At 38.1% G+C, this 27,038-nt stretch overlaps 8 non-coding genes across 8 annotated transcripts; all 8 read left to right on the forward strand.

Moving 5' to 3' along the window:
• The first annotated feature begins 1,059 nt into the window (after nucleotides 1-1,059).
• Nucleotides 1,060-1,133, forward strand: TRNAI-AAU (transfer RNA isoleucine (anticodon AAU)). Its single transcript has one exon. It is a non-coding gene; the product is annotated as a tRNA-Ile (tRNA).
• A 1,444-nt stretch (nucleotides 1,134-2,577) lies between these two features.
• TRNAI-AAU (transfer RNA isoleucine (anticodon AAU)) lies at nucleotides 2,578-2,651 on the forward strand. Its single transcript has one exon. It is a non-coding gene; the product is annotated as a tRNA-Ile (tRNA).
• Nucleotides 2,652-4,095: 1,444 nt separating this feature from the next.
• TRNAI-AAU (transfer RNA isoleucine (anticodon AAU)) lies at nucleotides 4,096-4,169 on the forward strand. Its single transcript has one exon. It is a non-coding gene; the product is annotated as a tRNA-Ile (tRNA).
• A 1,444-nt stretch (nucleotides 4,170-5,613) lies between these two features.
• TRNAI-AAU (transfer RNA isoleucine (anticodon AAU)) lies at nucleotides 5,614-5,687 on the forward strand. Its single transcript has one exon. It is a non-coding gene; the product is annotated as a tRNA-Ile (tRNA).
• Nucleotides 5,688-7,131: 1,444 nt separating this feature from the next.
• On the forward strand, nucleotides 7,132-7,205 carry TRNAI-AAU (transfer RNA isoleucine (anticodon AAU)). Its single transcript has one exon. It is a non-coding gene; the product is annotated as a tRNA-Ile (tRNA).
• A 790-nt stretch (nucleotides 7,206-7,995) lies between these two features.
• On the forward strand, nucleotides 7,996-8,069 carry TRNAI-AAU (transfer RNA isoleucine (anticodon AAU)). The gene has a single exon. It is a non-coding gene; the product is annotated as a tRNA-Ile (tRNA).
• Nucleotides 8,070-9,514: 1,445 nt separating this feature from the next.
• Nucleotides 9,515-9,588, forward strand: TRNAI-AAU (transfer RNA isoleucine (anticodon AAU)). The gene has a single exon. It is a non-coding gene; the product is annotated as a tRNA-Ile (tRNA).
• A 15,590-nt stretch (nucleotides 9,589-25,178) lies between these two features.
• On the forward strand, nucleotides 25,179-25,252 carry TRNAI-AAU (transfer RNA isoleucine (anticodon AAU)). The gene has a single exon. It is a non-coding gene; the product is annotated as a tRNA-Ile (tRNA).
• Nucleotides 25,253-27,038: the final 1,786 nt, after the last annotated feature.

Below are 27,038 nucleotides of genomic sequence, written 5' to 3' on the forward strand. Positions count from 1 at the left end.
ATGAAGTTAAAAACGCAAAGGACATAATTTCAATCAGTCTCCTAGCCAATATTTGAAGCTCCTTTAATGTTGAAAATAGATGTATTTTCTTCTGTATCATGTTTACATCCATATTTCCTTTGCGCAGAAGCTGATAGAATGATTAGATGAATCAATTGAATATAGGTGATGAATATTTATTTATTGCTAAACCACGTGGAAAAAACGTTACTGGTTCAAAATTCTAACACTAAGTATGGAAATCTCTTTTGTATTGCAATTTTTTTGAAGTCATATTAGTTTCTTCATGTTGATAATATGAAAGTTAATTCATATTAAACAGCTGAAATTAAGCTTTCCAAATCTCCCGGTTGAACTATCATTAGCACTGCTTCCTGTGCTGGTCCTCCAGAAGATGTGCAAATTGGCCTGTTAGCTCACTTGCTTAGAGCGTGGTGCTAATAACGCCAAGGTCACAGGTTCGATCCCTGTACAGGCCAAGTTTAATTCTTTGAAAAAAGATGAATTTTTCTTGTGTCTCATTTTGGACTGTTTATCTCCTTGAATCACACGCTGCTTGAAGGATTGGACGGAATCAGTAGCATTTCATCATCTGCTAATTCTTCAAAAGTATTCTATATATTTAGTGAGCCTATTAGTTTAGTCTGTTAGAGCATGAAGTTAAAAACGCAAAGGACATAATTTCAATCAGTCTCCAAGCCAATACTTGAAGCTCCTTTAATGTTGAAAATAGATGTATTTTCTTCTGTATCATGTTTACCTCCATATTTCCTTTGCGCAGAAGCTGATAGAATGATTAGATGAATCAATTGAATATAGGTGATGAATATTTATTTATTGCTAAACCACGTGGAAAAAACGTTACTGGTTCAAAATTCTAACACTAAGTATGGAAATCTCTTTTGTATTGCAATTTTTTTGAAGTCATATTAGTTTCTTCATGTTGATAATATGAAAGTTAATTCATATTAAACAGCTGAAATTAAGCTTTCCAAATCTCCCGGTTGAACTATCATTAGCACTGCTTCCTGTGCTGGTCCTCCAGAATATGTGCAAATTGGCCTGTTAGCTCAGTTGGTTAGAGTGTGGTGCTAATAACACCAAGGTCACAGGTTCGATCCCTGTACAGGCCAAGTTTAATTCTTTGAAAAAAGATGAATATTTCTTGTGTCTCATTTTGGACTGTGTATCTCCTTGGATCAAACGCTGCTTGAAGGATTGGATGAATACATTTGATATATTTATAGAATTAATTACTATTCTTAAAGCGCCTGGAATATCTATTAATGGTTCTAAGTTCTAACGCCAAGTAACTAAATCTTTTATTTATTGCAATTTATTGAGATCATTTTTGTTTAGTCTTGTTGATAATATATAAAGATACTATGAATGTAGACAGCTGAATATAAGCTTTCCAACTATCCCGGATTAACAATCAGTAGGACTTCATCATCTGCTTCATCTTCAATAGTATGCTATATATTTAGTGACTCTATTAGTTTAGTCTGTTAGAGCATGAAGTTAAAAACGCCAAGGACATACTTTCAATCAGTCTCCAAGCCAATACTTGATGCTCCTTTAATGTTGAAAATAGATGTATTTTCTACTGTATCATGTTTATCTCTATATTTCCTTTGAGGAGAAGCTGATAAAATGATTAGATGAATCAATTCAATATAGGTGATGAATATTTATTTATTGCTTAACCACATGGAAAAAACGTTAATGGTTCTAAGTTCTAACACTAAGTATGAAAATCTCTTTTGTATTGTAATTTTTTTTAAGTCATATTAGTTTCTTCATGTTGATAATATATAACAATAACTTCATGGTAAACTGCTGAAATTAAGCTTTCGAAATCTCCTGGGTGAACTATCATTTGCCCTTCTTCATTTGCTGGACCTCCAGATAGTTGTGCAAAATGGCCTGTTAGCTCAGATGGTTAGAGCGTAGTGCTAATAGCGCCAAGGTCACAGGTTCGATCCCTGTACAGGCCAAGTTCAATTGTTTGAACAACGATGAATTTTTCTTGTGTCTCATTTTGGACTGTTAATCTTCTTGAATCACACGCTGCTTGAAGGATTGGATGGAATCAGTAGCATTTCATCATCTTCTAATTCTTCAAAAGTATTCTATATATTTAGTGAGCCTATTAGTTTAGTCTGTTAGAGCATGAAGTTAAAAACGCAAAGGACATGATTTCAATCAGTTGCCAAGCCAATATTTGAAGCTCCTTTAATGTTGAAAATAGATGTATTTTCTTTTGTATCATGTTTACCTCCATATTTCCTTTGCGCAGAAGCTGATAGAATGATTAGATGAATCAATTGAATATAGGTGATGAATATTTATTTATTGCTAAACCACGTGGAAAAAACGTTACTGGTTCAAAATTCTAACACTAAGTATGGAAATCTCTTTTGTATTGCAATTTTTTTGAAGTCATATTAGTTTCTTCATGTTGATAATATGAAAGTTAATTCATATTAAACAGCTGAAATTAAGCTTTCCAAATCTCCCGGTTGAACTATCATTAGCACTGCTTCCTGTGCTGGTCCTCCAGAAGATGTGCAAATTGGCCTTTTAGCTCAGTTGGTTAGAGCGTGGTGCTAATAACGCCAAGGTCACAGGTTCGATCCCTGTACAGGCCAAGTTTAATTCTTTGAAAAAAGATTAATTTTTCTTGTGTCTTATTTTGTACTGTTTATCTCCTTGGATCAAACGCTGCTTAAGGGACTGGATGAATACATTTGATATAATTATAGAATAAATTACTATTCTTAAAACGCCTGGAATATATATTAATGGTTCTAAGTTCTAACGCCAAGTAACTAAATCTCTTATTTATAGCAATTTATTGAGATCATTTTTGTTTAGTCTTGTTGATAATATATAAAGATACTATGAATGTAAACAGCTGAATATAAGCTTTCCAACTATCCCGGATTAACAATCAGTAGGACTTCATCATCTGCTTCATCTTCAATAGTATGCTATATATTTAGTGACTCTATTAGTTTAGCCTGTTAGAGCATGAAGTTAAAAACGACAAGGACATACTTTCAATCAGTCTCCAAGCCAATACTTGATGCTCCTTTAATGTTGAAAATAGATGTATTTTCTACTGTATCATGTTTATCTCTATATTTCCTTTGAGGAGAAGCTGATAAAATGATTAGATGAATCACGTCAATATAGGTGATGAATATTTATTTATTGCTTAACCACATGGAAAAAAAGTTAATGGTTCTAAGTTCTAAAACTAAGTATGTAAATCTCTTTTGTATTGTAATTTTTTTTAAGTCATATTAGTTTCTTCATGTTGATAATATATAACAATAACTTCATGGTAAACTGCTGAAATTAAGCTTTCCAAATCTCCTGGGTTAACTATCATTTGTCCTTCTTCATATGCTGGACCTCCAGGTAGCTGTGCAAAATGGCCTGTTAGCTCAGATGGTTAGAGCGTGGTGCTAATAACACCAAGGTCACAGGTTCGATCCCTGTACAGGCCAAGTTTAATTGTTTGAACTAAGATGAATTTTTCTTGTGTCTCATTTTGGACTGCTTATCTCCTTGAATCACACACTGCTTGAAGGATTGGATGGAATCAGTAGCATTTCATCATCTGCTAATTCTTCAAAAGTATTCTATATATTTAGTGAGCCTATTAGTTTAGTCTGTTAGAGCATGAAGTTAAAAACGCAAAGGACATAATTTCAATCAGTCTCCAAGCCAATACTTGATGCTCCTTTAATGTTGAAAATAGATGTATTTTCTTCTGTATCATGTTTACCTCCATATTTCCTTTGCGCAGAAGCTGATAGAATGATTAGATGAATCAATTGAATATAGATGATGAATATTTATTTATTGCTAAACCACGTGGAAAAAACGTTAATGGTTCTAAGTTCCAACACTAAGTATGAAAATCTCTTTTGTATTGCAATTTTTTTGAAGTCATATTAGTTTCTTCATGTTGATAATATGAAAGTTAATTCATATTAAACAGCTGAAATTAAGCTTTCCAAATCTCCCGGTTGAACTATCATTAGCACTGCTTCCTGTGCTGGTCCTCCAGAAGATGTGTAAATTGGCCTGTTAGCTCAGTTGGTTAGAGTGTGGTGCTAATAACGCCAAGGTCACAGGTTCGATCCCTGTACAGGCCAAGTTTAATTCTTTGAAAAAAGATGAATATTTCATGTGTCTGATTTTGGACTGTTTATCTCCTTGGATCAAACGCTGCTTGAAGGATTGGATGAATACATTTGATATATTTATAGAATTAATTACTATTCTTAAAGCGCCTGGAATATCTATTAATGGTTCTAAGTTCTAACGCCAAGTAACTAAATCTTTTATTTATTGCAATTTATTGAGATCATTTTTGTTTAGTCTTGTTGATAATATATAAAGATACTATGAATGTAAACAGCTGAATATAAGCTTTCCAACTATGCCGGATTAACAATCAGTAGGACTTCATCATCTGCTTCATCTTCAATAGTATGCTATATATTTAGTGACTCTATTAGTTTAGTCTGTTAGAGCATGAAGTTAAAAACGCCAAGGACATACTTTCAATCAGTCTCCAAGCCAATACTTGATGCTCCTTTAATGTTGAAAATAGATGTATTTTCTACTGTATCATGTTTATCTCTATATTTCCTTTGAGGAGAAGCTGATAAAATGATTAGATGAATCAATTCAATATAGGTGATGAATATTTATTTATTGCTTAACCACATGGAAAAAACGTTAATGGTTCTAAGTTCTAACACTAAGTATGAAAATCTCTTTTGTATTGTAATTTTTTTTAAGTCATATTAGTTTCTTCATGTTGATAATATATAACAAAAACTTCATGGTAAACTGCTGAAATTAAGCTTTCCAAATCTCCTGGGTTAACTATCATTTGCCCTTCTTCATTTGCTGGACCTCCAGATAGTTGTGCAAAATGGCCTGTTAGCTCAGATGGTTAGAGCGTAGTGCTAATAGCGCCAAGGTCACAGGTTCGATCCCTGTACAGGCCAAGTTCAATTGTTTGAACAACGATGAATTTTTCTTGTGTCTCATTTTGGACTGTTAATCTTCTTGAATCACACGCTGCTTGAAGGATTGGATGGAATCAGTAGCATTTCATCATCTTCTAATTCTTCAAAAGTATTCTATATATTTAGTGAGCCTATTAGTTTAGTCTGTTAGAGCATGAAGTTAAAAACGCAAAGGACATGATTTCAATCAGTTGCCAAGCCAATATTTGAAGCTCCTTTAATGTTGAAAATAGATGTATTTTCTTTTGTATCATGTTTACCTCCATATTTCCTTTGCGCAGAAGCTGATAGAATGATTAGATGAATCAATTGAATATAGGTGATGAATATTTATTTATTGCTAAACCACGTGGAAAAAACGTTACTGGTTCAAAATTCTAACACTAAGTATGGAAATCTCTTTTGTATTGCAATTTTTTTGAAGTCATATTAGTTTCTTCATGTTGATAATATGAAAGTTAATTCATATTAAACAGCTGAAATTAAGCTTTCCAAATCTCCCGGTTGAACTATCATTAGCACTGCTTCCTGTGCTGGTCCTCCAGAAGATGTGCAAATTGGCCTTTTAGCTCAGTTGGTTAGAGCGTGGTGCTAATAACGCCAAGGTCACAGGTTCGATCCCTGTACAGGCCAAGTTTAATTCTTTGAAAAAAGATTAATTTTTCTTGTGTCTTATTTTGTACTGTTTATCTCCTTGGATCAAACGCTGCTTAAGGGACTGGATGAATACATTTGATATAATTATAGAATAAATTACTATTCTTAAAATGCCTGGAATATATATTAATGGTTCTAAGTTCTAACGCCAAGTAACTAAATCTCTTATTTATAGCAATTTATTGAGATCATTTTCGTTTAGTCTTGTTGATAATATATAAAGATACTATGAATGTAAACAGCTGAATATAAGCTTTCCAACTATCCCGGATTAACAATCAGTAGGACTTCATCATCTGCTTCATCTTCAATAGTATGCTATATATTTAGTGACTCTATTAGTTTAGCCTGTTAGAGCATGAAGTTAAAAACGACAAGGACATACTTTCAATCAGTCTCCAAGCCAATACTTGATGCTCCTTTAATGTTGAAAATAGATGTATTTTCTACTGTATCATGTTTATCTCTATATTTCCTTTGAGGAGAAGCTGATAAAATGATTAGATGAATCACGTCAATATAGGTGATGAATATTTATTTATTGCTTAACCACATGGAAAAAAAGTTAATGGTTCTAAGTTCTAAAACTAAGTATGTAAATCTCTTTTGTATTGTAATTTTTTTTAAGTCATATTAGTTTCTTCATGTTGATAATATATAACAATAACTTCATGGTAAACTGCTGAAATTAAGCTTTCCAAATCTCCTGGGTTAACTATCATTTGTCCTTCTTCATATGCTGGACCTCCAGGTAGCTGTGCAAAATGGCCTGTTAGCTCAGATGGTTAGAGCGTGGTGCTAATAACACCAAGGTCACAGGTTCGATCCCTGTACAGGCCAAGTTTAATTGTTTGAACTAAGATGAATTTTTCTTGTGTCTCATTTTGGACTGCTTATCTCCTTGAATCACACACTGCTTGAAGGATTGGATGGAATCAGTAGCATTTCATCATCTGCTAATTCTTCAAAAGTATTCTATATATTTAGTGAGCCTATTAGTTTAGTCTGTTAGAGCATGAAGTTAAAAACGCAAAGGACATAATTTCAATCAGTCTCCAAGCCAATACTTGATGCTCCTTTAATGTTGAAAATAGATGTATTTTCTTCTGTATCATGTTTACCTCCATATTTCCTTTGCGCAGAAGCTGATAGAATGATTAGATGAATCAATTGAATATAGATGATGAATATTTATTTATTGCTAAACCACGTGGAAAAAACGTTAATGGTTCTAAGTTCCAACACTAAGTATGAAAATCTCTTTTGTATTGCAATTTTTTTGAAGTCATATTAGTTTCTTCATGTTGATAATATGAAAGTTAATTCATATTAAACAGCTGAAATTAAGCTTTCCAAATCTCCCGGTTGAACTATCATTAGCACTGCTTCCTGTGCTGGTCCTCCAGAAGATGTGTAAATTGGCCTGTTAGCTCAGTTGGTTAGAGCGTGGTGCTAATAACGCCAAGGTCACAGGTTCGATCCCTGTACAGGCCAAGTTTAATTCTTTGAAAAAAGATGAATATTTCATGTGTCTGATTTTGGACTGTTTATCTCCTTGGATCAAACGCTGCTTGAAGGATTGGATGAATACATTTGATATATTTATAGAATTAATTACTATTCTTAAAGCGCCTGGAATATCTATTAATGGTTCTAAGTTCTAATGCCAAGTAACTAAATCTTTTATTTATTGCAATTTATTGAGATCATTTTTGTTTAGTCTTGTTGATAATATATAAAGATACTATGAATGTAAACAGCTGAATATAAGCTTTCCAACTATGCCGGATTAACAATCAGTAGGACTTCATCATCTGCTTCATCTTCAATAGTATGCTATATATTTAGTGACTCTATTAGTTTAGTCTGTTAGAGCATGAAGTTAAAAACGCCAAGGACATACTTTCAATCAGTCTCCAAGCCAATACTTGATGCTCCTTTAATGTTGAAAATAGATGTATTTTCTACTGTATCATGTTTATCTCTATATTTCCTTTGAGGAGAAGCTGATAAAATGATTAGATGAATCAATTCAATATAGGTGATGAATATTTATTTATTGCTTAACCACATGGAAAAAACGTTAATGGTTCTAAGTTCTAACACTAAGTATGAAAATCTCTTTTGTATTGTAATTTTTTTTAAGTCATATTAGTTTCTTCATGTTGATAATATATAACAAAAACTTCATGGTAAACTGCTGAAATTAAGCTTTCCAAATCTCCTGGGTTAACTATCATTTGCCCTTCTTCATTTGCTGGACCTCCAGGTAGTTGTGCAAAATGGCCTGTTAGCTCAGATGGTTAGAGCGTGGTGCTAATAACGCCAAGGTCACAGGTTCGATCCCTGTACAGGCCAAGTTCAATTGTTTGAACAAAGATGAATTTTTCTTGTGTCTCATTTTGGACTGTAAATCTTCTTGAATCACACGCTGCTTGAAGGGTTGGATGGAATCAGTAGCATTTCATCATCTGCTAATTCTTCAAAAGTATTCTATATATTTAGTGAGCCTATTAGTTTAGTCTGTTAGAGCATGAAGTTAAAAACGCAAAGGACATAATTTCAATCAGTCTCCAAGCCAATATTTGAAGCTCCTTTAATGTTGAAAATAGATGTATTTTCTTCTGTATCATGTTTACCTCCATATTTCCTTTGCGCAGAAGCTGATAGAATGATTAGATGAATCAATTGAATATAGGTGATGAATATTTATTTATTGCTAAACCACGTGGAAAAAACGTTACTGGTTCAAAATTCTAACACTAAGTATGGAAATCTCTTTTGTATTGCAATTTTTTTGAAGTCATATTAGTTTCTTCATGTTGATAATATGAAAGTTAATTCATATTAAACAGCTGAAATTAAGCTTTCCAAATCTCCCGGTTGAACTATCATTAGCACTGCTTCCTGTGCTGGTCCTCCAGAAGATGTGCAAATTGGCCTGTTAGCTCAGTTGGTTAGAGCGAGGTGCTAATAACGCCAAGGTCACAGGTTCGATCCCTGTACAGGCCAAGTTTAATTCTTTGAAAAAAGATGAATATTTCTTGTGTCTTATTTTAGACTGTTTATCTCCTTGGATCAAACGCTGCTTGAAGGATTGGATGAATACATTTGATATATTTATAGAATTAATTACTATTCTTAAAGCGCCTGGAATATCTATTAATGGTTCTAAGTACTAACGCCAAGTAACTAAATCTTTTATTTATTGCAATTTATTGAGATCATTTTTGTTTAGTCTTGTTGATAATATATAAAGATGCTATGAATGTAAACAGCTGAATATAAGCTTTCCAACTATCCCGGATTAACAATCAGCAGGACTTCATCATCTGCTTCATCTTCAATAGTATGCTATATATTTAGTGACTCTATTGGTTTAGTCTGTTAGAGCATGAAGTTAAAAACGCCAAGGACATACTTTCAATCAGTCTCCAAGCCAATACTTGATGCTCCTTTAATGTTGAAAATAGATGTCTTTTCTACTGTATCATGTTTATCTCTATATTTCCTTTGAGGAGAAGCTGATAAAATGATTAGATGAATCAATTCAATATAGGTGATGAATATTTATTTATTGCTTAACCACATGGAAAAAACGTTAATGGTTCTAAGTTCTAACACTAAGTATGAAAATCTCTTTTGTATTGTATTTTTTTTTTAAGTCATATTAGTTTCTTCATGTTGATAATATATCACAATAACTTCATGGTAAACTGCTGAAATTAAGCTTTCCAAATCTCCTGGGTTAACTATCATTTGCCCTTCTTCATTTGCTGGACCTCCAGGTAGTTGTGCAAAATGGCCTGTTAGCTCAGATGGTTAGAGCGTGGTGCTAATAACGCCAAGGTCACAGGTTCGATCCCTGTACAGGCCAAGTTTAATTGTTTGAAAAAAGATTAATTTTTCTAGTGTCTCATTTTGGACTGTTTATCTCCTTGAATCACACGCTGCTTGAAGGATTGGATGGAATCAGTAGCATTTCATCATCTGCTAATTCTTCAAAAGTATTCTATATATTTAGTGAGCCTATTAGTTTAGTCTGTTAGAGCATGAAGTTAAAAACGCAAAGGACATAATTTCAATCAGTCTCCAAGCCAATACTTGATTCTCCTTTAATGTTGAAAATAGATGTATTTTCTTCTGTATCATGTTTACCTCTATTTTTCCTTTGCGCAGAAGCTGATAGAATGATTAGATGAATCAATTGAATATAGGTGATGAATATTTATTTATTGCTAAACCACGTGGGAAAAACGTTAGTGGTTCAAAATTCTAACACTAAGTATGGAAATCTCTTTTGTATTGCAATTTTTTTGAAGTCATATTAGTTTCTTCATGTTGATAATATGAAAGTTAATTCATATTAAACAGCTGAAATTAAGCTTTCCAAATCTCCCGGTTGAACTATCATTAGCACTGCTTCCTGTGCTGGTCCTCCAGAAGATGTGCAAATTGGCCTTTTAGCTCAGTTGGTTAGAGCGTGGTGCTAATAAGGTCACAGGTTCGATCCCTGTACAGGCCAAGTTTAATTCTTTGAAAAAGATTAATTTTTCTTGTGTCTCATTTTGGACTATTTATCTCCTTGGATCAAACGCTGCTTGAAGGACTGGATGAATACATTTGATATAATTATAGAATTAATTACTATTCTTAAAGCGCCTGGAATATCTATTAATGGTTCTAAGTTCTAACGTCTAGTAACTAAATCTCTTATTTATAGCAATTTATTGAGATCTTTTTTGTTTAGTCTTGTTGATAATATATAAAGATACTATGAATGTAAACAGCTGAATATAAGCTTTCCAACTATCCCGGATTAACAATCAGTAGGACGTCATCATCTGCTTCATCTTCAATAGTATGCTATATATTTAGTGACTCTATTAGTTTAGTCTGTTAGAGCATGAAATTAAAAACGACAAGGACATACTTTCAATCAGTCTCCAAGCCAATACTTGATGCTCCTTTAATGTTGAAAATAGTTGTTTTTTCTACTGTATCATGTTTATATCTATATTTCCTTTGAGGAGAAGCTGATAAAATGATTAGATGAATCAATTCAATATAGGTGATGAATATTTATTTATTGCTTAACCACATGGAAAAAACGTTAATGGTTCTAAGTTCTAACACTAAGTATGAAAATCTCTTTTGTATTGTAATTTTTTTTAAGTCATATTACTTTCTTCATGTTGATAATATATAACAATAACTTCATGGTAAACTGCTGAAATTAAGCTTTCCAAATCTCCTGGGTTAACTATCATTTGCCCTTCTTCATTTGCTGGACCTCCAGGTAGGTGTGCAAAATGACCTGTTAGCTCAGATGGTTAGAGCGTGGTGCTAATAACGCCAAGGTCACAGGTTCGATCCCTGTACAGGCCAAGTTCAATTGTTTGAACAAAGATGAATTTTTCTTGTGTCTCATTTTGGACTGTTAATCTTCTTGAATCACACGCTGCTTGAAGGATTGGATGGAATCAGTAGCATTTCATCATCTGCTAATTCTTCAAAAGTATTCTATATATTTAGTGAGCCTATTAGTTTAGTCTGTTAGAGCATGAAGTTAAAAACGCAAAGGACATAATTTCAATCAGTCTCCAAGCCAAAATTTGAAGCTCCTTTAATGTTGAAAATAGATGTATTTTCTTCTGTATCATGTTTACCTCCATATTTCCTTTGCGCAGAAGCTGATAGAATGATTAGATGAATTAATTGAATATAGGCGATGAATATTTATTTATTGCTAAACCACGTGGAAAAAACGTTACTGGTTCAAAATTCTAACACTAAGTATGGAAATCTCTTTTGTATTGCAATTTTTTTGAAGTCATATTAGTTTCTTCATGTTGATAATATGAAAGTTAATTCATATTAAACAGCTGAAATTAAGCTTTCCAAATCTCCCGGTTGAACTATCATTAGCACTGCTTCCTGTGCTGGTCCTCCAGAAGGTATGCAAATTGGCCTGTTAACTCAGTTGGTTAGAGCGTGGTGCTAATAACGCCAAGGTCACAGGTTCGATCCCTGTACAGGCCAAGTTTAATTCTTTGAAAAAAGATGAATTTTTCTTGTGTCTCATTTTGGACTGTTTATCTCCTTGGATCAAACGCTGCTTGAAGGATTGGATGAATACATTTGATATAATTATAGAATTAATTACTATTCTTAAAGCGCCTGGAATATCTATTATTGGTTCTAAGTTCTAACGCCCAGTAACTAAATCTCTTATTTATTGCAATTTATTGAGATCACTTTTGTTTAGTCTTGTTGATAATATATAAAGATACTATGAATGTAAACAGCTGAATATAAGCTTTCCAACTATCCCGGATTAACAATCAGTAGGACTTCATCATCTGCTTCATCTTCAGTAGTATGCTATATATTTAGTGACTCTATTAGTTTAGTCTGTTAGAGCATGAAGTTAAAAACGCCAAGGACATACTTTCAATCAGTCTCCAAGCCAATACTTGATGCTCCTTTAATGTTGAAAATAGATGTATTTTCTACTGTATCATGTTTATCTCTATATTTCCTTTGAGGAGAAGCTGATAAAATGATTAGATGAATCAATTCAATATAGGTGATGAATATTTATTTATTGCTTAACCACATGGAAAAAACGTTAATGGTTCTAAGTTCTAACACTAAGTATGAAAATCTCTTTTGTATTGTAATTTTTTTTAAGTCATATTAGTTTCTTCATGTTGATAATATATAACAATAACTTCATGGTAAACTGCTGAAATTAAGCTTTCCAAATCTCCTGGGTTAACTATCATTTGCCCTTCTTGATTTGCTGGACCTCCAGGTATTGTGCAAAATTGCCTGTTAGCTCAGATGGTTAGAGCGTGGTGCTAATAACGCCAAGGTCACAGGTTCGATCCCTGTACAGGCCAAGTTTAATTGTTTGAACAAAGATGAATTTTTCTTGTGTCTCATTTTGGACTGTTAATCTTCTTGAATCACACGCTGCTTGAAGGATTGGATGGAATCAGTAGTATTTCATCATCTGCTAATTCTTCAAAAGTATTCCATATATTTAGTGAGCCTATTAGTTTAGTCTGTTAGAGCATGAAGTTAAAAACGCAAAGGACATAATTTCAATCAGTCTCCTAGCCAATATTTGAAGCTCCTTTAATGTTGAAAATAGATGTATTTTCTTCTGTATCATGTTTACATCCATATTTCCTTTGCGCAGAAGCTGATAGAATGATTAGATGAATCAATTGAATATAGGTGATGAATATTTATTTATTGCTAAACCACGTGGAAAAAACGTTACTGGTTCAAAATTCTAACACTAAGTATGGAAATCTCTTTTGTATTGCAATTTTTTTGAAGTCATATTAGTTTCTTCATGTTGATAATATGAAAGTTAATTCATATTAAACAGCTGAAATTAAGCTTTCCAAATCTCCCGGTTGAACTATCATTAGCACTGCTTCCTGTGCTGGTCCTCCAGAAGATGTGCAAATTGGCCTGTTAGCTCACTTGCTTAGAGCGTGGTGCTAATAACGCCAAGGTCACAGGTTCGATCCCTGTACAGTGTGGTATATAAATAAATAATACCGGATCTATTTTTGGATGAATGAATGAATAACAGATAGCTCAATAAAATAAGAGTCAAGATTCGAGGTAGTAGGAGTTTCTGCAGGTTTATTACAGCATAAGGACAGGATCAGGACAACCTGCATAGGAACAGAGGTGACAGGGCCCAGCAGGACAACTGGGGCCCAGCAGGACAACTGGGGCCCAGCAGCTGCCGGGGCTTGATCTGGGATGAGCGCGCTAACTTTTAATAACAATACATCAACTTATATACATAGCGCAAACACATAGCATTACATTGCAGTAGGCGTAACAGTGGGTGGAGCAGAAGGCGTGACGCGTAGCAGTCGCGAAAGATAACAGTAAAAAGAGGTGTAACTGGGAGTATACATAGACATGTGATGCAAACGTAACAGAATATGTCATGAATGGGTGGAAACATAGGAGGGGGCTACCTAAGGAGCCGGGATCTCTAACCTGGTGGTGCGCGAAAACTGGCAATGACGTGTTACTAGGAGAAGCTGGGGGCTACGAACTCTGTGCTAGGAGCAGAGACTTGAGTCTGGAGGGTCGGAGCGACATGTACCTAAACCCTATCTGGTATCTAATGTTTAGAGAACATGTTGATATAAACTAGGAGTCATGAGGGGAAAAGCTAACTTGACTCTAAGACTGGACCATGCATTATTCTACATGTAGTGCGTGATGAAGAATATTAAATGACCATTAATACAGTATTTCTCTAACGTGGAGCTGAGAAGGCTAGACAATGACGGAAACTATTGATGCAGTTCAGTAGCTCAGGAATGCAGAGAAGGAGGACTGAACTGATAGCTGGAATCATAACATACTCTTGGCAGACTCAGAGGCAGAGCCAAGCTGCACCGGGCACTGCGAGGCAGGAAGTAAGTGAAGGGTCGAGGATACAGGTGGGGGCTGTATCGCTCCTCAGCGAGGCTTTCAGGAGACAGGAGCTGAATCTGATGTCCGGGCCCTTTTGAGGCCTGGAAACGGGGACTTTATACTGGAATAACGTGCACACTAAGAAACGTGGCAACATAACTTTACATAGGCCTGATATTCGTAGTATTCACGAGGACTGGAAACTAGCATACCAGAGGTGGACACAACTGTAATTGCGTCATTAATCGGACATGGGGAATAACATATGCATATTGGTCATGCACACATAACATATGATGGATGAGGCGTAGGGACACAGAACATGGCAAAATTTACTTTTCCACATTCCCTCCTTGTCACTACGTTTCCATCAGGAAACATCAATTTTCATGATACCGTCTATCATTTCATACAGTACCATTTGCTCGTCTCGAATTATCCTGGAACGGGACTTAGAACGGGGCTTGGGACTAGGAATACAAGAGGTAGCACACATGCTGCAAATCGCAGGGCCACATTGTATACAGAGGCAGCAGCTAAATATGATCGCTACTGCAATACCTAAAAAGGACAGGACTTTCCATCCCCAGGCGGAAATTATATTCCAGAACCAACCGGACCATGTCCAGGTGCCTGGATCTTGGTGTAACAGATGGGCAATTTTATGGAGTCTGGTTATAGCTGAATAAACAGACGGCGCGTTATTTGGAATGAAAATGCAGCAACTAGATCCGATGACTCTACAGGCCCCGCCCCTATCGGCCAGTATGACGTCAAGGACGAGACGATTTTGCAAAACGACAAATCTCATAGCAGATTGTTCTTCGGTTAGGTTACCTAGAGCAGAGGCAGTCTCATTTACTACAGCTTCAAGGGTTCTTGTTAACCTACGGATCAGTTTACTATTCTGGACAGGTCCTACAAAGAAGAAGAAACCTTTATTGAAATCTGTATACTGTTCTAGAGTAGTTTCAGTATAATCGACAATTGGGGACTCCCTTCTATGTCTAATGTGTACTAGATGTGTGTTTCTGTGATAGTCAGGCGGGGCTAGGAAAACAGGTGGCAGTAGGAAGGCAATGTAACAGGTTCCCTCCCAATCGAGGGGCAGACGGACATATGCGGTTTGACCACAAATAAAATAAGAATGACGTGAAGCTTTGAAAACAGATTTCCTACTGTCACTATACTGGATAACAGTAGTACATTCACTATGTCCTACATGTACAGAACCATAACTACGGACACATAATTCGCCTTTGACAGGTAGTACTGAAATAGCAGGTAAGTCTGGAGTAGTATCAGACTGAACATTCAGGACCATGAAATTCGACGAATAATTACCTAAATTATAAACTTCATTTTCTAGATCTAAACCTGTTCTGTGGGGGAGACCTTTCTTGTCTGGAAAACATGTACTGTTAAGAAAAGACATATCTGTTGAGGATGACGTTAACGTGGACCATGCTCCACACGAACCATTATGTGAGAATGGATAAGGAAAGAGTGGCAGAACTCCCTTCGGTGTCTAGAAAGGGGGGAGTCGACCACACACCCAACAATTAGTGGCATTGCTGGTCTGGTGTGAATAATGTAACATACGGATGAAAGAATTGTTGCGCATAGCAAGGCGGTAAGAATATTCGTGAGGAGGCAGATCACTAAACGTGTGCTCTACTGTAGCATTAGCAGACATATTTACATGAGGAACTGGAAAATACAGATAGAATGCATAGCTGGTGCAGGAAATCAAAATACTGATGAATAATACGAAACTCAGAAAAACGATACATCGAGTTGAACTTCGACTGACTCTCTCACTATGGGGGTCTATTTTATACATGTCAGAAACAGTCTAACCGTTTCACCTAGGGGAGGACTTATACAATCAAACTGACTGACTTATTTTACTAGACCTGAGCTTTAACTTATACTCCTGCTGCGGAGTTTTCTCTAACAAGGGAGGGGTTGTAATAATGTCTTGTGCGGGACAGTCCTTTAAAACAATGTTTTGGCAGTCTTTATCCTTGGAAATGTTTTTAGAAACGGGTTTCAATCCATTGAAAAGTTTTACATGAGAAAGGTGGATCCATCCTTTTCTGCCTTCCAACTTGACGGCGGTACGGGTGGTCAAGAGGACCTGACGTGGCTCCTTCCAACGTGGTTCCAGCGGACTTGATCTGTCGAAATTCCGGACCATCACTAGGGAGCCTGGAACGATTTCATGTGGTGCCACCTCGGTATTGTCTGGAAATGCGGCGGCAACCTGTGAACGACATGAGTTGAGGGCAGACATCAAGGAAGCTAGGTAATCTGTCAGCATATTACATGAAACATCAGTAATACTTCGGGGTCTAGGAGTACCCCACATGTTTGGGGGGCGGCCGAATACGACCTCATACGGGGACAGACCTGATCTGGAATGTGCGACCATGCGCATATAAAATAAAGCGACTGGCAGAGCTACTAGCCAGTCTACACCTTTTTCCTTACAGACTTTTGCAATGCGGATTTTCAGAGTCTGATTATGTCTCTCGACGAGACCGGCTGCTTCAGGATGGCGTACACAATGGAACTTCCACTGGTACCCTAACAAAAGGGAAACGTGCTTCATGAGTTCAGATGAGAATGGCTGACCGTTATCAGAATATACGACTCTAGGGAGTCCGTATCTAGGGAAAAATTCACGAACCAACTGCTTGGCAGTGGTCGCGGCTGTGTAATCTGGGACTGGATATGCTTCTGTCCACCTGGACAAAGCGCATACAACTACAAGGACATACTTGAAACCTCGACATCGCTCCATCTGAATATAATCCATCTGGAGGACCTCAAAAGGGTGGTCAGGGGGCTGGAAACCACCTTGTTCCACCGGGACACTTTTACCTGGATTAAACTGACAACATATCATACAGGTACGGACTTTCTGCTTGGCTGCAGCTCGTAAATGCTTGTTGAACCAAATGTTCTGGATACTGTCTAACATAGCTTTTTCTCCTAAATGTGCTGGACTATGTGCGGTATTGATAATGACTTGAACCATAGAATCGGGGAGAAACCATGTGGCTCTACCCTTCGTTAACCATCCTTGATCTGTCTGGACCCCTCCTTGTTCAGACCATTTCCTGATTTCATCGGGAGTAGCATGTAACTGGATATCTATGACATCTTGTGTAGGGTCCTTAACTGTCATGCATATAGTCGGATCTGGAGTATGTGTCATGTTAACTGGAATGTCTGGAGTCTGTGCTGTAAGCTTGGCTGTGCGGTCTGCTAGATCATTACCTTGGGAAATAATGTCTGTAACTTTCGTATGTGCTTTGCATTTCATAATAGCAATAGATGTCGGTAAATGTATGGCATCTAACAAGGCTTGAATAAGGAGACCATGCTGAATCTTGGTTCCATGAGAAGTCATGAAACCTCTCTCCTGCCAGAGCACTCCGAAGTCGTGTACAACTCCGAATGTGTAACGTGAATCTGTGTAAACATTAACTTTCAGGTTCTTGGCATGTATACAGGCTTGTGTCAGAGCGACTAGCTCTGCTGCTTGAGCGGACAGGGTATCAATACGGTGTGTTTCAATAACGTCGGTGTCAGTAGTCACTGCATACGCGGCGACTAGTTTTCCTGTACTAGTTCTCATACATGAACCATCCACATAGAGTGTCAGGTCAGGATCTGGTAACGGAATGTCTGTCAGGTCCTGTCTTGGCTTTGTCGTAATGTTAACTACTTCCACACAATCATGTGGGTCTGGATTTGAATTAACTGATGGTAACAGTGTAGCAGGATTCAGGACGTTGCAGCGTCTGATTTCTATGTGTGGCTGGAACAGTGTCAATTCATAACCTGTTAAACGTGCAATTGTCAAGTGCTGTGTTTGTGTTCGGTTTAAAAGAACTTCTACGGAGTGTGGAACTTGTACTGTCAGGGAATGTCCTAAAACTATGGAATCACTTTGTCTGATAGCTAGTGCTGTGGCTGCAACTGACTTGAGGCACGCAGGCAACGCCTGGGCGACTGGATCTAATGTGCTCGAAAAATAAGCACAGGGCTTGTATTGTCCTGCTTGATCTTGTGTGAGAACAGATAATGCTGTACCTTCCCGTTCAGTAACGAAAAGTGTAAAAGGCTTACTGTAGTTCGGTGTGGCTAGAACTGGAGCTTGACATAGGGCTTTCTTTAACTCATTGAAACTAAGTGTATGGTCAGATGTCCAAGGGAGGACAGTCGATACGGCTGCCTCCTGTGTCGTTAACTGTATCAGTGGCTTGGCTAGAAATGCATACTGGGGAATCCATTGTCTACAATAAGAAGTAAGGCCGATAAAGGCACGTACCTCCTTCTGGGTTCTGGGCTGGGGAAGACTCGCTATTAACTGGATACGGTCTGGTGTCAACTGCCTACCCCTCTTGGACAGCAAGTGTCCTAAGTATACCACTTGCTGGACACAGAATTGAAGCTTCGAAGGTGACACCTTGTGCCCCATCTCGGCTAGGAAATACAAGACTGTAAGTGATGCTCGCTCGCAAGCACGTTCAGTACGGGCTGTGATCAGTAGATCATCGACATACTGAAGCAGGGCAGTGTCAGTTGGCATGTGAATGTTGTCTAGTTGTCTCTTGAGTGCTTGACTGTAAATACTAGGACTTTCTGTGAAACCTTGAGGAGCGCGTGTAAACATATAGCTCCTTCCATTTAAACAGAATCCGAAAAGAAACTGGCTGTCTGGATGAATTGGAACACTAAAAAATGCATTCTTGAGGTCTATGACAGTGAAAAACATGGCTTCGGAATCAATGGCTGTTAACAGGGAAGAGATATCTGGGACAACTGGGTACTGAGGAATAATACATTTATTAAGCTCTCGTAAATCAATCACTAATCGATATACTGGGGGTGCATTCGGATCAGTACGTTTCATGACTGGAATGATCGGAGAATTGCATATATTGGAGTCAGTTTCTACAACTACTCCTTGAGCCATGAGTTCGTCAATAATTTTGGATAAGGCTGCTACAGCCTCAGGTGGCAATCTGTACTGTCTGATTCGGGGTAACACTACACCTGGTTTGAGAGTCACACGATGGGGTGTGATTTGCATGTAACCTACATCAGTTGGACCTTGCGCCCATAAATGCTGCGGAACATTAGACAATCTGGAATCAAAATCTCGTAATACATAGTGACCCTTAAAGTCACGTAGGAACAGACGTATTCCCTCTGGGGAACAGCATATGACTGCACCTAATTCTTTCAGTGTCTTAATGCCTAACAGATTTTCTGGACATGACTTAGTAAGTAACAGATCAGTAGTACGGGACAATGGACCTACTTCTAGAGTAACTGGCTTAGATATCTCATTAACTATTGGCTTTCCTGAAAATCCAAGGGAAACATTTCTTGAGCCTGAGAGCGGAGCCCCTGGAACTTCGGCATGACTAATTGTGGTCCTACTTGCCCCTGTATCGATCAAAAACTTTCTGTCTTTCCCTAATACTTGACTGTGAACATAGGGACCTTCTTGATCTACAGGTATCTCGATGAGAGGCAAGCCTACCTCCCTCTCTAGGCTGTTTCATGAATATGGCTGGTACTCTGGATACTCAGACTGTGCATACTGGTACATCTGTGATGTAACGTGCTGTGTTGCAGCAATAGGCTGCGGTGCGGAAACTGTCTGTGGTGCATTCTGTGACTGCGGAGTCTGTGAAACTTGTTCTTGTCTAGGCGGATGTGGTCTTTCTTTAGTCTTACCAGTAGCTATGTTGTGTTTCAGAACTGCACACTCGTTTATAAAATGACCTGGCTGTTTACAATAATTGCAGTTCCCTTTAACGGGAGCTGCAGGATGACTGGCTTGATTCGGACCCCTCTTCTGACTGTCTTGAGGAACAGATTGTGCAACTAGCACTTTCATTTTCGTATCTTTCATACGTTTTCTCTCGTGTTCTTGCTCTTCTCTGATTCTATTCTGGTGATACTGGAGCATCTGGAGCATCTGGGACGGAGTGTTTGCTTGCCAGGTGCTTTCGACTTTCAAAACTCGATTTTTAATTTGTGGGCTTGAATTCTCGACTAATTTAGTAACAAAAAGATGAGGGTATGACTCACTACTTGTCTTGAGACCACTGTTAATACTAAAACATTTTCCAAATCTAGAATAAAAATCACTAATATCTTCATCTTGTTTCTGTTTACAGGCTGAGATTGCATCCCAGTCTTCTTTTCTCGTTGTCAATAATCTGGGTAAAACTTGAATCAATAATTCTGGTAATTCTTTACATCTATCTCCAAGACCGGTACCTGGTACTCGTGCCTTGTCTTCAGCTTCTAGAGCTGCCCAATCGATCTTTTTCTCTCCCACCTCCCATTCTTTTTCCTTTAGCTTTTCATACACCCCTGCGGGTAACAGGACCTTTAACATTTTAATGATGTCTGGGTAAGTGTATTCTCCCATACGGAGCATGTCTTTTAATTCTCTATGGAACCCTGCTGGATCTTTGTCATGACAGGGAATTAATTTCTTCATTTCAAGAAGTTCCATCTTTGAAATCGGAGTGTATACAAACACTCGTTGCATTACGCCACCCGCCCCTTGGACTGGGTGGACTTCTCGTAACGGATTCTGTCTGTCTATGTAAAATGATTTACTTTCTGGGGGTGAGACATGAACAAAATGCGGATTCAGGAACGTTCTGTATTTGTGACGCTGTTCTAGAATGACACTAATTAAATCGGTACCTAGACCTCTCCATTTATACTGGAGTAACTCGTTCAGGATATCGTGTAACGGGCCTGGATCAGAGTGTTGACCCTCATACAGAGTAATGAGGTACTGGATCATATACATACCCACCAGTCGTTGCTCGGCTGGGGGCAGTTTCAGAAACATTTGTGCCACTATTTCGTCTGGAAAAGTGGTAGAATCAGTAATCCATCGGACTGCTGATCGGGCTAGTTCTTGTTCATGCATGGTACTTAATTCACTGTAACCGACTCGTGATTTCAGAATGTGATCGGTAGCTTGAAATACTTGTTCTAGAGAACCTTGTTCTGGTGCTGGATGATGGAAAGTAGACTTGGGTTCTAGACGTAAATGGCGATCTGGAAATCTAGATTTTCCTACATACGCTATTCTGGCGGAATTCTCGTCTTCCTCTTCAGGATCAGAGATACTTTCTTTCTCGCTTACTTGTGCTGCTTTACGTTGTTCGTGTATCTTTATTATTTCTTTACGAATTTTCTTGTACATACTCTCCATGGCACCGACGGTCTTGTGCTTACCCTCGGCTATATTATCACTCCACCTTGTCAGGATTCTCATCTCGGCGGAATCTTTAGACGGGTAATCTTGTTCTCTTATTAGACAATTGATCAGGAACTTTAATATCATGAGCTGAATCTCGACTTTCCTTTGAGACATAATCTCGCCAATACTTTCTGGATCATCCCCTGTACGGATGAAACTATATATTCTGTCTAGATCTTCTTTCATATTCGGCAAGGTGACTAGATACTCGGTCACTCTCCTTACACGTAAGGAATATAAAACCATATTATATTCGCCTGGAACTGGATCATAGACACATTCGTTAAGGGTTTGCCTGATTTCTGTAACAGACTGATGTTTGGGCGTGCGCTGTAACGCTTGAGCATGTAATTCGAGTAATGTTAAACGCTTGTGTGGCGGCGGGGTTTGAGGAAGACCTCCTCCTGCGGCCCCTAAACTAGAATCGTCGACTGACATTCTTCGTCCTGGCAGAGTCGGTAGTTGTAACGTGGGCTGGACTTGTATGGCGGACTGGACCGGGGGAGCTGTTAAGGGCACCCCGGTGTCTGGAGGAGCAGGAAGTGCCTGATTTACAGGGACTGGCGGAGCGCGAACAGGATTTGCATATTCTGGGACTGTGTCGTCCAAGTAGGACGAAATAAAAATATCAGCTGCGGTCGGTTTGTGACGTAGCTTGGTCGGAACTAATGGTGGCGGGAAATTACTAGATGCCTCTGGGGTCGCTTTCGGCACACCTTCGGCAAGAAGAGGATACATACCCTTAATGAGGGCATGCCTCTGTCTGTCTGACTGTTCGGTTTTGACTTGTTCACCTATCTCGATTAATTCTCTTTCTTGGGCTCGTTCTTGGGATTCTCTACTTAACTCTGACTTTCTGACTTCCTTTTCAGTTCTTTTATGAGCTTCTTTACGCCATAACTCGATGGCATCTTTCTGTGACTGTCTGGCTTTCTTTTTCCATAATGCTTCTTCTACTCGCATGATACATTCGGCATCCCATGTACCCGATACGGGCCATCTATACTTTTCTTCTAACTGTTTGGTATACTCTACCCATAAATCTAGATACATTATGGCGCTTATGCCATGTTTCTGATACATAAAATGACCTGGACTGTCCCTGGGCGGGACAGGAACCGCTTCCTCTAACAGACCCTTTCTAGTTTTTAACTGACGTAACTTGGAAAATATAGGCATGACTGAACTGTAATCTGGACACAATACAATACACAATAAAAACACGAAATCACATCGCACTCATACCACAACAGTAAAATACATGAAGAACATTATAAATAACAGTTCGAACAGAATATTACCTGGAATACTGAGAACAGAAATAGAACAGAATTTCTCGAGAACGGAACAGACTAGAGTTACTGGATGCACTGCTGTAACAGTACGGAACATACCGGTCCCATAAAGGGACGCATCAAGACCCGTATCCACCTAGGTGAACACTTCGTTTGTGAGTCTGGGCACCACCAACCCACGGACCAGGAGTCAATTTAGATTGGTCCTGTCTAGATACTACCCCAGCAATGGTACTCACCGGGCAGCACGGAACGGAAGGCCTCGGACTGGACTGGACGACGGACGACGAACTTCGGACTTCAGTTACAGGTGGGCCTCCGGATACCTCGGACCTTGGACTCTCGGCTTGGGCTCTGGTCGGGACTCGCCGCGTTCCTCCACCGTCTCGTTTGGATGCTGGACCGCCTCCTCCGTCTCCTCCGTGGGCCTGAGGGATACTTGGAGCAGAAATATCTGCCAGTGCACGGTATGGTTCCGTCACGACTGCAGAGGGTCAGGGGGTCGGCGTGGCTTCACCGACGCGTGGGGAAAGGGCAAGTCCCTGTTCGGGCGCCATTATGTGGTATATAAATAAATAATACCGGATCTATTTTTGGATGAATGAATGAATAACAGATAGCTCAATAAAATAAGAGTCAAGATTCGAGGTAGTAGGAGTTTCTGCAGGTTTATTACAGCATAAGGACAGGATCAGGACAACCTGCATAGGAACAGAGGTGACAGGGCCCAGCAGGACAACTGGGGCCCAGCAGGACAACTGGGGCCCAGCAGCTGCCGGGGCTTGATCTGGGATGAGCGCGCTAACTTTTAATAACAATACATCAACTTATATACATAGCGCAAACACATAGCATTACATTGCAGTAGGCGTAACAGTGGGTGGAGCAGAAGGCGTGACGCGTAGCAGTCGCGAAAGATAACAGTAAAAAGAGGTGTAACTGGGAGTATACATAGACATGTGATGCAAACGTAACAGAATATGTCATGAATGGGCGGAAACATAGGAGGGGGCTACCTAAGGAGCCGGGACCTCTAACCTGGTGGTGCGCGAAAACTGGCAATGACGTGTTACTAGGAGAAGCTGGGGGCTACGAACTCTGTGCTAGGAGCAGAGACTTGAGTCTGGAGGGTCGGAGCGACATGTACCTAAACCCTATCTGGTATCTAATGTTTAGAGAACATGTTGATATAAACTAGGAGTCATGAGGGGAAAAGCTAACTTGACTCTAAGACTGGACCATGCATTATTCTACATGTAGTGCGTGATGAAGAATATTAAATGACCATTAATACAGTATTTCTCTAACGTGGAGCCGAGAAGGCTAGACAATGACGGAAACTATTGATGCAGTTCAGTAGCTCAGGAATGCAGAGAAGGAGGACTGAACTGATAGCTGGAATCATAACATACTCTTGGCAGACTCAGAGGCAGAGCCAAGCTGCACCGGGCACTGCGAGGCAGGAAGTAAGTGAAGGGTCGAGGATACAGGTGGGGGCTGTATCGCTCCTCAGCGAGGCTTTCAGGAGACAGGAGCTGAATCTGATGTCCGGGCCCTTTTGAGGCCTGGAAACGGGGACTTTATACTGGAATAACGTGCACACTAAGAAACGTGGCAACATAACTTTACATAGGCCTGATATTCGTAGTATTCACGAGGACTGGAAACTAGCATACCAGAGGTGGACACAACTGTAATTGCGTCATTAATCGGACATGGGGAATAACATATGCATATTGGTCATGCACACATAACATATGATGGATGAGGCGTAGGGACACAGAACATGGCAAAATTTACTTTTCCACAACAGGCCAAGTTTAATTCTTTGAAAAAAGATGAATTTTTCTTGTGTCTCATTTTGGACTGTTTATCTCCTTGAATCACACGCTGCTTGAAGGATTGGACGGAATCAGTAGCATTTCATCATCTGCTAATTCTTCAAAAGTATTCTATATATTTAGTGAGCCTATTAGTTTAGTCTGTTAGAGCATGAAGTTAAAAACGCAAAGGACATAATTTCAATCAGTCTCCAAGCCAATACTTGAAGCTCCTTTAATGTTGAAAATAGATGTATTTTCTTCTGTATCATGTTTACCTCCATATTTCCTTTGCGCAGAAGCTGATAGAATGATTAGATGAATCAATTGAATATAGGTGATGAATATTTATTTATTGCTAAACCACGTGGAAAAAACTTTACTGGTTCAAAATTCTAACACTAAGTATGGAAATCTCTTTTGTATTGCAATTTTTTTGAAGTCATATTAGTTTCTTCATGTTGATAATATGAAAGTTAATTCATATTAAACAGCTGAAATTAAGCTTTCCAAATCTCCCGGTTGAACTATCATTAGCACTGCTTCCTGTGCTGGTCCTCCAGAAGTTGTGCAAATTGGCCTGTTAGCTCAGTTGGTTAGAGCGTGATGCTAATAACGCCAAGGTCACAGGTTCAATCCCTGTACAGGCCAAGTTTAATTCTTTGAAAAAAGATGAATATTTCTTGTGTCTTATTTTAGACTGTTTATCTCCTTGGATCAAACGCTGCTTGAAGGATTGGATGAATACATTTGATATATTTATAGAATTAATTACTATTCTTAAAGCGCCTGGAATATCTATTAATGGTTCTAAGTACTAACGCCAAGTAACTAAATCTTTTATTTATTGCAATTTATTGAGATCATTTTTGTTTAGTCTTGTTGATAATATATAAAGATACTATGAATGTAAACAGCTGAATATAAGCTTTCCAACTATCCCGGATTAACAATCAGTAGGACTTCATCATCTGCTTCATCTTCAATAGTATGCTATATATTTAGTGACTCTATTAGTTTAGTCTGTTAGAGCATGAAGTTAAAAACGCCAAGGACATACTTTCAATCAGTCTCCAAGCCAATACTTGATGCTCCTTTAATGTTGAAAATAGATGTATTTTGTACTGTATCATGTTTATCTCTATATTTCCTTTGAGGAGAAGCTGATAAAATGATTAGATGAATCAATTCAATATAGGTGATGAATATTTATTTATTGCTTAACCACATGGAAAAAACGTTAATGGTTCTAAGTTCTAACACTAAGTATGAAAATCTCTTTTGTATTGTAATTTTTTTTAAGTCATATTAGTTTCTTCATGTTGATAATATATACCAATAACTTCATGGTAAACTGCTGAAATTAAGCTTTCCAAATCTCCTGGGTTAACTATCATTTGCCCTTCTTCATTTGCTGGACCTCCAGAAGATGTGCAAATTGGCCTGTTAGCTCACTTGCTTAGAGCGTGGTGCTAATAACGCCAAGGTCACAGGTTCGATCCCTGTACAGGCCAAGTTTAATTCTTTGAAAAAAGATTAATTTTTCTTGTGTCTCATTTTGGACTGTTTATCTCCTTGAATCACACGCTGCTTGAAGGATTGGATGGAATCAGTAGCATTTCATCATCTGCTAATTCTTCAAAAGTATTCTATATATTTAGTGAGCCTATTAGTTTAGTCTGTTAGAGCATGAAGTTAAAAACGCAAAGGACATAATTTCAATCAGTCTCTAAGCCAATACTTGAAGCTCCTTTAATGTTGAAAATAGATGTATTTTCTTCTGTATCATGTTTACCTCCATATTTCCTTTGCGCAGAAGCTGATAGAATGATTAGATGAATCAATTGAATATAGGTGATGAATATTTATTTATTGCTAAACCACGTGGAAAAAACGTTACTGGTTCAAAATTCTAACACTAAGTATGGAAATCTCTTTTGTATTGCAATTTTTTTGAAGTCATATTAGTTGCTTCATGTTGATAATATGAAAGTTAGTTCATATTAAACAGCTGAAATTAAGCTTTCCAAATCTCCCGGTTGAACTATCATTAGCACTGCTTCCTGTGCTGGTCCTCCAGAAGATGTGCAAATTGGCCTGTTAGCTCAGTTGGTTAGAGTGTGGTGCTAATAACACCACGGTCACAGGTTCGATCCCTGTACAGGCCAAGTTTAATTCTTTGAAAAAAGATGAATATTTCTTGTGTCTCATTTTGGACTGTGTATCTCCTTGGATCAAACGCTGCTTGAAGGATTGGATGAATACATTTGATATATTTATAGAATTAATTACTATTCTTATAGCGCCTGGAATATCTATTAATGGTTCTAAGTTCTAACGCCAAGTAACTAAATCTTTTATTTATTGCAATTTATTGAGATCATTTTTGTTTAGTCTTGTTGATAATATATAAAGATACTATGAATGTAAACAGCTG

Source organism: Lissotriton helveticus, chromosome 4_1 (assembly GCF_964261635.1).
Source record: "Lissotriton helveticus chromosome 4_1, aLisHel1.1, whole genome shotgun sequence".
Taxonomy (NCBI): domain Eukaryota; kingdom Metazoa; phylum Chordata; class Amphibia; order Caudata; family Salamandridae; genus Lissotriton; species Lissotriton helveticus.